This window comes from Anomaloglossus baeobatrachus, unplaced genomic scaffold (assembly GCF_048569485.1).
Source record: "Anomaloglossus baeobatrachus isolate aAnoBae1 unplaced genomic scaffold, aAnoBae1.hap1 Scaffold_3153, whole genome shotgun sequence".
In the NCBI taxonomy this organism is placed as follows: domain Eukaryota; kingdom Metazoa; phylum Chordata; class Amphibia; order Anura; family Aromobatidae; genus Anomaloglossus; species Anomaloglossus baeobatrachus.
This window is the reverse complement of record NW_027442557.1, coordinates 1-12,118: the sequence shown is the minus strand read 5'-3', so window position 1 is coordinate 12,118 and position 12,118 is coordinate 1. Positions and strand designations below refer to the sequence as shown.

The 12,118-nt window shown below is 46.1% G+C and overlaps 8 non-coding genes across 8 annotated transcripts; all 8 read left to right on the top strand.

Annotated features, from left to right (window-relative positions):
* The first annotated feature begins 221 nt into the window (after positions 1–221).
* Positions 222–412, top strand: LOC142269220 (U2 spliceosomal RNA). The gene has a single exon (XR_012734747.1). It is a non-coding gene; the product is annotated as a U2 spliceosomal RNA (small nuclear RNA).
* Positions 413–1,799: 1,387 nt separating this feature from the next.
* Positions 1,800–1,990, top strand: LOC142269219 (U2 spliceosomal RNA). Its single transcript, XR_012734746.1, has one exon. It is a non-coding gene; the product is annotated as a U2 spliceosomal RNA (small nuclear RNA).
* A 1,387-nt stretch (positions 1,991–3,377) lies between these two features.
* Positions 3,378–3,568, top strand: LOC142269206 (U2 spliceosomal RNA). Its single transcript, XR_012734738.1, has one exon. It is a non-coding gene; the product is annotated as a U2 spliceosomal RNA (small nuclear RNA).
* Positions 3,569–4,955: 1,387 nt separating this feature from the next.
* On the top strand, positions 4,956–5,146 carry LOC142269266 (U2 spliceosomal RNA). Its single transcript, XR_012734788.1, has one exon. It is a non-coding gene; the product is annotated as a U2 spliceosomal RNA (small nuclear RNA).
* Positions 5,147–6,533: 1,387 nt separating this feature from the next.
* LOC142269253 (U2 spliceosomal RNA) lies at positions 6,534–6,724 on the top strand. The gene has a single exon (XR_012734777.1). It is a non-coding gene; the product is annotated as a U2 spliceosomal RNA (small nuclear RNA).
* Positions 6,725–8,111: 1,387 nt separating this feature from the next.
* On the top strand, positions 8,112–8,302 carry LOC142269241 (U2 spliceosomal RNA). Its single transcript, XR_012734766.1, has one exon. It is a non-coding gene; the product is annotated as a U2 spliceosomal RNA (small nuclear RNA).
* Positions 8,303–9,689: 1,387 nt separating this feature from the next.
* Positions 9,690–9,880, top strand: LOC142269228 (U2 spliceosomal RNA). The gene has a single exon (XR_012734755.1). It is a non-coding gene; the product is annotated as a U2 spliceosomal RNA (small nuclear RNA).
* Positions 9,881–11,267: 1,387 nt separating this feature from the next.
* LOC142269200 (U2 spliceosomal RNA) lies at positions 11,268–11,458 on the top strand. Its single transcript, XR_012734732.1, has one exon. It is a non-coding gene; the product is annotated as a U2 spliceosomal RNA (small nuclear RNA).
* The last annotated feature ends 660 nt before the right edge of the window (positions 11,459–12,118 follow it).

The following is a 12,118-nucleotide window of genomic DNA, read 5'->3' as shown; positions in this document are numbered from 1 at the left end:
TGCGCCCTAAAGGAGGAGTTATTCAGATTCATTGCAGTGGGCGGCGGCTGCAAAACGCACCATTCTTCTTGTTTTGGCTCTGCAAAGCAGCCTTTTCAAGGGTTGGCTTGGGTGACAAAATGTCTTGTGTAGGCGTGGGTTTGTCTCCCTCTCGCTCTCTCTCCCTAAGATGTGTCCGGCATAGGCCAGGGTGCCACTCGAGGCCCAAACCAATTCTGGTTATCGCTTCTCGGCCTTTTGGCTAAGATCAAGTGTAGTATCTGTTCTTATCAGTTTAATATCTGATACGTCCCCTATCTGGGGACCATATATTAAATGGATTTTTAGAACAGGGAGATGGAAAAAGAGCTTGCTCTGTCCACTCCACGCATTGACCTGGTATTGCAGTACCTCCAGGAACGGTGCACCCCTTCTTAACCCAGTTTCCAAAAGCAGAACTCAATTCACCTGATTCATATTAGCCCGATTTAATGAATTGGAAGAAAGCATACGTCTTCATATGCACCTCAATTTGGCCCATTCACTTTTCACACTTCCTCCTTTTGTTTTTTATCTTTCACACTTTTGACTTTCTTTATTCATCCAAATAGCAAACTCATCACCACTCAACCTGACCAACTCGGCTATGTCCCCGTGCTGCAGTTCTCTGTCTTATCTAGATCATTTGCAATTGAATGGAATAGATCCCTTTTGGACAAAGTGGATTCACCTGCTGCTGCAGTGACCACAGGTGTGATAACATCTAGAATTGGCATCTGGTGCGATCTCTCCGCTTCCACTCCAAAGAAAGTTACCTGTTTATTCCTATCATGCATTGGTTTTTGGGGTTTTCTTTGAGTAATGATGATCTCTTTAGTAGTCTGTTGGCGCCCTCTCCTGGAGGAATAGTTTGCTTGCTCTTGGACATTCTAAAAGAGAGGTCATGATAGACATTGAGCTTCTGAGCTCAATTGGGGAAAGTCATGGGTGATGAATGTTTGCAACCTACTGCGAAGCCTCATACCGCAATATAAGGAACGTCAAATACTAAGAAAGGGCGGCCTATGAAAGAATTACTACTTTCAATAAGTACACTTAAACGGCTAATTGGGAATAGAAAAACTGTAAAAAGCCCTCTGAGAAAGCCCCCCTCTAACCTTTGATAGTAAGCTTTTCTGTAGTCTGCCTGTTGATGTATTTTCCGTTTGAACTGTGCACAACATGAAGAGACGGAACACTGGCGGCTTGTCACAATGCCCCCCGATGACATCACAATAGCGCTGCTGCCTAGAAAACAAGCTGCGCAGAAGAAGTTGTTCTTTGGGTGGGAGGGTGGGCTAGTGGAAGGAGGGGGCAATCTCTTTTTTTCCCGGGTGGTAGGGGGATGACAGGAGAAGGGAAGCGGGTGGTGAGAAAGGTACAGAGGGCAGGGTTTGGGGGCTGGGAAGGAAAGGGAAAAGATTAGGGTTTGGGGATGATGAAAGGGCTTTCTACGGGTAAGGATGGCAAAGGGTGGCAGTGACGGAAAGTCAGGCAACCTGTCCTGTCCGTCTTTTTGTATCGTGAATTGGAAAGACTGCAAGGGGGAGGGGAGTTGCTTGCGCCCTAAAGGAGGAGTTATTCAGATTCATTGCAGTGGGCGGCGGCTGCAAAACGCACCATTCTTCTTGTTTTGGCTCTGCAAAGCAGCCTTTTCAAGGGTTGGCTTGGGTGACAAAATGTCTTGTGTAGGCGTGGGTTTGTCTCCCTCTCGCTCTCTCTCCCTAAGATGTGTCCGGCATAGGCCAGGGTGCCACTCGAGGCCCAAACCAATTCTGGTTATCGCTTCTCGGCCTTTTGGCTAAGATCAAGTGTAGTATCTGTTCTTATCAGTTTAATATCTGATACGTCCCCTATCTGGGGACCATATATTAAATGGATTTTTAGAACAGGGAGATGGAAAAAGAGCTTGCTCTGTCCACTCCACGCATTGACCTGGTATTGCAGTACCTCCAGGAACGGTGCACCCCTTCTTAACCCAGTTTCCAAAAGCAGAACTCAATTCACCTGATTCATATTAGCCCGATTTAATGAATTGGAAGAAAGCATACGTCTTCATATGCACCTCAATTTGGCCCATTCACTTTTCACACTTCCTCCTTTTGTTTTTTATCTTTCACACTTTTGACTTTCTTTATTCATCCAAATAGCAAACTCATCACCACTCAACCTGACCAACTCGGCTATGTCCCCGTGCTGCAGTTCTCTGTCTTATCTAGATCATTTGCAATTGAATGGAATAGATCCCTTTTGGACAAAGTGGATTCACCTGCTGCTGCAGTGACCACAGGTGTGATAACATCTAGAATTGGCATCTGGTGCGATCTCTCCGCTTCCACTCCAAAGAAAGTTACCTGTTTATTCCTATCATGCATTGGTTTTTGGGGTTTTCTTTGAGTAATGATGATCTCTTTAGTAGTCTGTTGGCGCCCTCTCCTGGAGGAATAGTTTGCTTGCTCTTGGACATTCTAAAAGAGAGGTCATGATAGACATTGAGCTTCTGAGCTCAATTGGGGAAAGTCATGGGTGATGAATGTTTGCAACCTACTGCGAAGCCTCATACCGCAATATAAGGAACGTCAAATACTAAGAAAGGGCGGCCTATGAAAGAATTACTACTTTCAATAAGTACACTTAAACGGCTAATTGGGAATAGAAAAACTGTAAAAAGCCCTCTGAGAAAGCCCCCCTCTAACCTTTGATAGTAAGCTTTTCTGTAGTCTGCCTGTTGATGTATTTTCCGTTTGAACTGTGCACAACATGAAGAGACGGAACACTGGCGGCTTGTCACAATGCCCCCCGATGACATCACAATAGCGCTGCTGCCTAGAAAACAAGCTGCGCAGAAGAAGTTGTTCTTTGGGTGGGAGGGTGGGCTAGTGGAAGGAGGGGGCAATCTCTTTTTTTCCCGGGTGGTAGGGGGATGACAGGAGAAGGGAAGCGGGTGGTGAGAAAGGTACAGAGGGCAGGGTTTGGGGGCTGGGAAGGAAAGGGAAAAGATTAGGGTTTGGGGATGATGAAAGGGCTTTCTACGGGTAAGGATGGCAAAGGGTGGCAGTGACGGAAAGTCAGGCAACCTGTCCTGTCCGTCTTTTTGTATCGTGAATTGGAAAGACTGCAAGGGGGAGGGGAGTTGCTTGCGCCCTAAAGGAGGAGTTATTCAGATTCATTGCAGTGGGCGGCGGCTGCAAAACGCACCATTCTTCTTGTTTTGGCTCTGCAAAGCAGCCTTTTCAAGGGTTGGCTTGGGTGACAAAATGTCTTGTGTAGGCGTGGGTTTGTCTCCCTCTCGCTCTCTCTCCCTAAGATGTGTCCGGCATAGGCCAGGGTGCCACTCGAGGCCCAAACCAATTCTGGTTATCGCTTCTCGGCCTTTTGGCTAAGATCAAGTGTAGTATCTGTTCTTATCAGTTTAATATCTGATACGTCCCCTATCTGGGGACCATATATTAAATGGATTTTTAGAACAGGGAGATGGAAAAAGAGCTTGCTCTGTCCACTCCACGCATTGACCTGGTATTGCAGTACCTCCAGGAACGGTGCACCCCTTCTTAACCCAGTTTCCAAAAGCAGAACTCAATTCACCTGATTCATATTAGCCCGATTTAATGAATTGGAAGAAAGCATACGTCTTCATATGCACCTCAATTTGGCCCATTCACTTTTCACACTTCCTCCTTTTGTTTTTTATCTTTCACACTTTTGACTTTCTTTATTCATCCAAATAGCAAACTCATCACCACTCAACCTGACCAACTCGGCTATGTCCCCGTGCTGCAGTTCTCTGTCTTATCTAGATCATTTGCAATTGAATGGAATAGATCCCTTTTGGACAAAGTGGATTCACCTGCTGCTGCAGTGACCACAGGTGTGATAACATCTAGAATTGGCATCTGGTGCGATCTCTCCGCTTCCACTCCAAAGAAAGTTACCTGTTTATTCCTATCATGCATTGGTTTTTGGGGTTTTCTTTGAGTAATGATGATCTCTTTAGTAGTCTGTTGGCGCCCTCTCCTGGAGGAATAGTTTGCTTGCTCTTGGACATTCTAAAAGAGAGGTCATGATAGACATTGAGCTTCTGAGCTCAATTGGGGAAAGTCATGGGTGATGAATGTTTGCAACCTACTGCGAAGCCTCATACCGCAATATAAGGAACGTCAAATACTAAGAAAGGGCGGCCTATGAAAGAATTACTACTTTCAATAAGTACACTTAAACGGCTAATTGGGAATAGAAAAACTGTAAAAAGCCCTCTGAGAAAGCCCCCCTCTAACCTTTGATAGTAAGCTTTTCTGTAGTCTGCCTGTTGATGTATTTTCCGTTTGAACTGTGCACAACATGAAGAGACGGAACACTGGCGGCTTGTCACAATGCCCCCCGATGACATCACAATAGCGCTGCTGCCTAGAAAACAAGCTGCGCAGAAGAAGTTGTTCTTTGGGTGGGAGGGTGGGCTAGTGGAAGGAGGGGGCAATCTCTTTTTTTCCCGGGTGGTAGGGGGATGACAGGAGAAGGGAAGCGGGTGGTGAGAAAGGTACAGAGGGCAGGGTTTGGGGGCTGGGAAGGAAAGGGAAAAGATTAGGGTTTGGGGATGATGAAAGGGCTTTCTACGGGTAAGGATGGCAAAGGGTGGCAGTGACGGAAAGTCAGGCAACCTGTCCTGTCCGTCTTTTTGTATCGTGAATTGGAAAGACTGCAAGGGGGAGGGGAGTTGCTTGCGCCCTAAAGGAGGAGTTATTCAGATTCATTGCAGTGGGCGGCGGCTGCAAAACGCACCATTCTTCTTGTTTTGGCTCTGCAAAGCAGCCTTTTCAAGGGTTGGCTTGGGTGACAAAATGTCTTGTGTAGGCGTGGGTTTGTCTCCCTCTCGCTCTCTCTCCCTAAGATGTGTCCGGCATAGGCCAGGGTGCCACTCGAGGCCCAAACCAATTCTGGTTATCGCTTCTCGGCCTTTTGGCTAAGATCAAGTGTAGTATCTGTTCTTATCAGTTTAATATCTGATACGTCCCCTATCTGGGGACCATATATTAAATGGATTTTTAGAACAGGGAGATGGAAAAAGAGCTTGCTCTGTCCACTCCACGCATTGACCTGGTATTGCAGTACCTCCAGGAACGGTGCACCCCTTCTTAACCCAGTTTCCAAAAGCAGAACTCAATTCACCTGATTCATATTAGCCCGATTTAATGAATTGGAAGAAAGCATACGTCTTCATATGCACCTCAATTTGGCCCATTCACTTTTCACACTTCCTCCTTTTGTTTTTTATCTTTCACACTTTTGACTTTCTTTATTCATCCAAATAGCAAACTCATCACCACTCAACCTGACCAACTCGGCTATGTCCCCGTGCTGCAGTTCTCTGTCTTATCTAGATCATTTGCAATTGAATGGAATAGATCCCTTTTGGACAAAGTGGATTCACCTGCTGCTGCAGTGACCACAGGTGTGATAACATCTAGAATTGGCATCTGGTGCGATCTCTCCGCTTCCACTCCAAAGAAAGTTACCTGTTTATTCCTATCATGCATTGGTTTTTGGGGTTTTCTTTGAGTAATGATGATCTCTTTAGTAGTCTGTTGGCGCCCTCTCCTGGAGGAATAGTTTGCTTGCTCTTGGACATTCTAAAAGAGAGGTCATGATAGACATTGAGCTTCTGAGCTCAATTGGGGAAAGTCATGGGTGATGAATGTTTGCAACCTACTGCGAAGCCTCATACCGCAATATAAGGAACGTCAAATACTAAGAAAGGGCGGCCTATGAAAGAATTACTACTTTCAATAAGTACACTTAAACGGCTAATTGGGAATAGAAAAACTGTAAAAAGCCCTCTGAGAAAGCCCCCCTCTAACCTTTGATAGTAAGCTTTTCTGTAGTCTGCCTGTTGATGTATTTTCCGTTTGAACTGTGCACAACATGAAGAGACGGAACACTGGCGGCTTGTCACAATGCCCCCCGATGACATCACAATAGCGCTGCTGCCTAGAAAACAAGCTGCGCAGAAGAAGTTGTTCTTTGGGTGGGAGGGTGGGCTAGTGGAAGGAGGGGGCAATCTCTTTTTTTCCCGGGTGGTAGGGGGATGACAGGAGAAGGGAAGCGGGTGGTGAGAAAGGTACAGAGGGCAGGGTTTGGGGGCTGGGAAGGAAAGGGAAAAGATTAGGGTTTGGGGATGATGAAAGGGCTTTCTACGGGTAAGGATGGCAAAGGGTGGCAGTGACGGAAAGTCAGGCAACCTGTCCTGTCCGTCTTTTTGTATCGTGAATTGGAAAGACTGCAAGGGGGAGGGGAGTTGCTTGCGCCCTAAAGGAGGAGTTATTCAGATTCATTGCAGTGGGCGGCGGCTGCAAAACGCACCATTCTTCTTGTTTTGGCTCTGCAAAGCAGCCTTTTCAAGGGTTGGCTTGGGTGACAAAATGTCTTGTGTAGGCGTGGGTTTGTCTCCCTCTCGCTCTCTCTCCCTAAGATGTGTCCGGCATAGGCCAGGGTGCCACTCGAGGCCCAAACCAATTCTGGTTATCGCTTCTCGGCCTTTTGGCTAAGATCAAGTGTAGTATCTGTTCTTATCAGTTTAATATCTGATACGTCCCCTATCTGGGGACCATATATTAAATGGATTTTTAGAACAGGGAGATGGAAAAAGAGCTTGCTCTGTCCACTCCACGCATTGACCTGGTATTGCAGTACCTCCAGGAACGGTGCACCCCTTCTTAACCCAGTTTCCAAAAGCAGAACTCAATTCACCTGATTCATATTAGCCCGATTTAATGAATTGGAAGAAAGCATACGTCTTCATATGCACCTCAATTTGGCCCATTCACTTTTCACACTTCCTCCTTTTGTTTTTTATCTTTCACACTTTTGACTTTCTTTATTCATCCAAATAGCAAACTCATCACCACTCAACCTGACCAACTCGGCTATGTCCCCGTGCTGCAGTTCTCTGTCTTATCTAGATCATTTGCAATTGAATGGAATAGATCCCTTTTGGACAAAGTGGATTCACCTGCTGCTGCAGTGACCACAGGTGTGATAACATCTAGAATTGGCATCTGGTGCGATCTCTCCGCTTCCACTCCAAAGAAAGTTACCTGTTTATTCCTATCATGCATTGGTTTTTGGGGTTTTCTTTGAGTAATGATGATCTCTTTAGTAGTCTGTTGGCGCCCTCTCCTGGAGGAATAGTTTGCTTGCTCTTGGACATTCTAAAAGAGAGGTCATGATAGACATTGAGCTTCTGAGCTCAATTGGGGAAAGTCATGGGTGATGAATGTTTGCAACCTACTGCGAAGCCTCATACCGCAATATAAGGAACGTCAAATACTAAGAAAGGGCGGCCTATGAAAGAATTACTACTTTCAATAAGTACACTTAAACGGCTAATTGGGAATAGAAAAACTGTAAAAAGCCCTCTGAGAAAGCCCCCCTCTAACCTTTGATAGTAAGCTTTTCTGTAGTCTGCCTGTTGATGTATTTTCCGTTTGAACTGTGCACAACATGAAGAGACGGAACACTGGCGGCTTGTCACAATGCCCCCCGATGACATCACAATAGCGCTGCTGCCTAGAAAACAAGCTGCGCAGAAGAAGTTGTTCTTTGGGTGGGAGGGTGGGCTAGTGGAAGGAGGGGGCAATCTCTTTTTTTCCCGGGTGGTAGGGGGATGACAGGAGAAGGGAAGCGGGTGGTGAGAAAGGTACAGAGGGCAGGGTTTGGGGGCTGGGAAGGAAAGGGAAAAGATTAGGGTTTGGGGATGATGAAAGGGCTTTCTACGGGTAAGGATGGCAAAGGGTGGCAGTGACGGAAAGTCAGGCAACCTGTCCTGTCCGTCTTTTTGTATCGTGAATTGGAAAGACTGCAAGGGGGAGGGGAGTTGCTTGCGCCCTAAAGGAGGAGTTATTCAGATTCATTGCAGTGGGCGGCGGCTGCAAAACGCACCATTCTTCTTGTTTTGGCTCTGCAAAGCAGCCTTTTCAAGGGTTGGCTTGGGTGACAAAATGTCTTGTGTAGGCGTGGGTTTGTCTCCCTCTCGCTCTCTCTCCCTAAGATGTGTCCGGCATAGGCCAGGGTGCCACTCGAGGCCCAAACCAATTCTGGTTATCGCTTCTCGGCCTTTTGGCTAAGATCAAGTGTAGTATCTGTTCTTATCAGTTTAATATCTGATACGTCCCCTATCTGGGGACCATATATTAAATGGATTTTTAGAACAGGGAGATGGAAAAAGAGCTTGCTCTGTCCACTCCACGCATTGACCTGGTATTGCAGTACCTCCAGGAACGGTGCACCCCTTCTTAACCCAGTTTCCAAAAGCAGAACTCAATTCACCTGATTCATATTAGCCCGATTTAATGAATTGGAAGAAAGCATACGTCTTCATATGCACCTCAATTTGGCCCATTCACTTTTCACACTTCCTCCTTTTGTTTTTTATCTTTCACACTTTTGACTTTCTTTATTCATCCAAATAGCAAACTCATCACCACTCAACCTGACCAACTCGGCTATGTCCCCGTGCTGCAGTTCTCTGTCTTATCTAGATCATTTGCAATTGAATGGAATAGATCCCTTTTGGACAAAGTGGATTCACCTGCTGCTGCAGTGACCACAGGTGTGATAACATCTAGAATTGGCATCTGGTGCGATCTCTCCGCTTCCACTCCAAAGAAAGTTACCTGTTTATTCCTATCATGCATTGGTTTTTGGGGTTTTCTTTGAGTAATGATGATCTCTTTAGTAGTCTGTTGGCGCCCTCTCCTGGAGGAATAGTTTGCTTGCTCTTGGACATTCTAAAAGAGAGGTCATGATAGACATTGAGCTTCTGAGCTCAATTGGGGAAAGTCATGGGTGATGAATGTTTGCAACCTACTGCGAAGCCTCATACCGCAATATAAGGAACGTCAAATACTAAGAAAGGGCGGCCTATGAAAGAATTACTACTTTCAATAAGTACACTTAAACGGCTAATTGGGAATAGAAAAACTGTAAAAAGCCCTCTGAGAAAGCCCCCCTCTAACCTTTGATAGTAAGCTTTTCTGTAGTCTGCCTGTTGATGTATTTTCCGTTTGAACTGTGCACAACATGAAGAGACGGAACACTGGCGGCTTGTCACAATGCCCCCCGATGACATCACAATAGCGCTGCTGCCTAGAAAACAAGCTGCGCAGAAGAAGTTGTTCTTTGGGTGGGAGGGTGGGCTAGTGGAAGGAGGGGGCAATCTCTTTTTTTCCCGGGTGGTAGGGGGATGACAGGAGAAGGGAAGCGGGTGGTGAGAAAGGTACAGAGGGCAGGGTTTGGGGGCTGGGAAGGAAAGGGAAAAGATTAGGGTTTGGGGATGATGAAAGGGCTTTCTACGGGTAAGGATGGCAAAGGGTGGCAGTGACGGAAAGTCAGGCAACCTGTCCTGTCCGTCTTTTTGTATCGTGAATTGGAAAGACTGCAAGGGGGAGGGGAGTTGCTTGCGCCCTAAAGGAGGAGTTATTCAGATTCATTGCAGTGGGCGGCGGCTGCAAAACGCACCATTCTTCTTGTTTTGGCTCTGCAAAGCAGCCTTTTCAAGGGTTGGCTTGGGTGACAAAATGTCTTGTGTAGGCGTGGGTTTGTCTCCCTCTCGCTCTCTCTCCCTAAGATGTGTCCGGCATAGGCCAGGGTGCCACTCGAGGCCCAAACCAATTCTGGTTATCGCTTCTCGGCCTTTTGGCTAAGATCAAGTGTAGTATCTGTTCTTATCAGTTTAATATCTGATACGTCCCCTATCTGGGGACCATATATTAAATGGATTTTTAGAACAGGGAGATGGAAAAAGAGCTTGCTCTGTCCACTCCACGCATTGACCTGGTATTGCAGTACCTCCAGGAACGGTGCACCCCTTCTTAACCCAGTTTCCAAAAGCAGAACTCAATTCACCTGATTCATATTAGCCCGATTTAATGAATTGGAAGAAAGCATACGTCTTCATATGCACCTCAATTTGGCCCATTCACTTTTCACACTTCCTCCTTTTGTTTTTTATCTTTCACACTTTTGACTTTCTTTATTCATCCAAATAGCAAACTCATCACCACTCAACCTGACCAACTCGGCTATGTCCCCGTGCTGCAGTTCTCTGTCTTATCTAGATCATTTGCAATTGAATGGAATAGATCCCTTTTGGACAAAGTGGATTCACCTGCTGCTGCAGTGACCACAGGTGTGATAACATCTAGAATTGGCATCTGGTGCGATCTCTCCGCTTCCACTCCAAAGAAAGTTACCTGTTTATTCCTATCATGCATTGGTTTTTGGGGTTTTCTTTGAGTAATGATGATCTCTTTAGTAGTCTGTTGGCGCCCTCTCCTGGAGGAATAGTTTGCTTGCTCTTGGACATTCTAAAAGAGAGGTCATGATAGACATTGAGCTTCTGAGCTCAATTGGGGAAAGTCATGGGTGATGAATGTTTGCAACCTACTGCGAAGCCTCATACCGCAATATAAGGAACGTCAAATACTAAGAAAGGGCGGCCTATGAAAGAATTACTACTTTCAATAAGTACACTTAAACGGCTAATTGGGAATAGAAAAACTGTAAAAAGCCCTCTGAGAAAGCCCCCCTCTAACCTTTGATAGTAAGCTTTTCTGTAGTCTGCCTGTTGATGTATTTTCCGTTTGAACTGTGCACAACATGAAGAGACGGAACACTGGCGGCTTGTCACAATGCCCCCCGATGACATCACAATAGCGCTGCTGCCTAGAAAACAAGCTGCGCAGAAGAAGTTGTTCTTTGGGTGGGAGGGTGGGCTAGTGGAAGGAGGGGGCAATCTCTTTTTTTCCCGGGTGGTAGGGGGATGACAGGAGAAGGGAAGCGGGTGGTGAGAAAGGTACAGAGGGCAGGGTTTGGGGGCTGGGAAGGAAAGGGAAAAGATTAGGGTTTGGGGATGATGAAAGGGCTTTCTACGGGTAAGGATGGCAAAGGGTGGCAGTGACGGAAAGTCAGGCAACCTGTCCTGTCCGTCTTTTTGTATCGTGAATTGGAAAGACTGCAAGGGGGAGGGGAGTTGCTTGCGCCCTAAAGGAGGAGTTATTCAGATTCATTGCAGTGGGCGGCGGCTGCAAAACGCACCATTCTTCTTGTTTTGGCTCTGCAAAGCAGCCTTTTCAAGGGTTGGCTTGGGTGACAAAATGTCTTGTGTAGGCGTGGGTTTGTCTCCCTCTCGCTCTCTCTCCCTAAGATGTGTCCGGCATAGGCCAGGGTGCCACTCGAGGCCCAAACCAATTCTGGTTATCGCTTCTCGGCCTTTTGGCTAAGATCAAGTGTAGTATCTGTTCTTATCAGTTTAATATCTGATACGTCCCCTATCTGGGGACCATATATTAAATGGATTTTTAGAACAGGGAGATGGAAAAAGAGCTTGCTCTGTCCACTCCACGCATTGACCTGGTATTGCAGTACCTCCAGGAACGGTGCACCCCTTCTTAACCCAGTTTCCAAAAGCAGAACTCAATTCACCTGATTCATATTAGCCCGATTTAATGAATTGGAAGAAAGCATACGTCTTCATATGCACCTCAATTTGGCCCATTCACTTTTCACACTTCCTCCTTTTGTTTTTTATCTTTCACACTTTTGACTTTCTTTATTCATCCAAATAGCAAACTCATCACCACTCAACCTGACCAACTCGGCTATGTCCCCGTGCTGCAGTTCTCTGTCTTATCTAGATCATTTGCAATTGAATGGAATAGATCCCTTTTGGACAAAGTGGATTCACCTGCTGCTGCAGTGACCACAGGTGTGATAACATCTAGAATTGGCATCTGGTGCGATCTCTCCGCTTCCACTCCAAAGAAAGTTACCTGTTTATTCCTATCATGCATTGGTTTTTGGGGTTTTCTTTGAGTAATGATGATCTCTTTAGTAGTCTGTTGGCGCCCTCTCCTGGAGGAATAGTTTGCTTGCTCTTGGACATTCTAAAAGAGAGGTCATGATAGACATTGAGCTTCTGAGCTCAATTGGGGAAAGTCATGGGTGATGAATGTTTGCAACCTACTGCGAAGCCTCATACCGCAATATAAGGAACGTCAAATACTAAGAAAGGGCGGCCTATGAAAGAATTACTACTTTCAATAAGTAC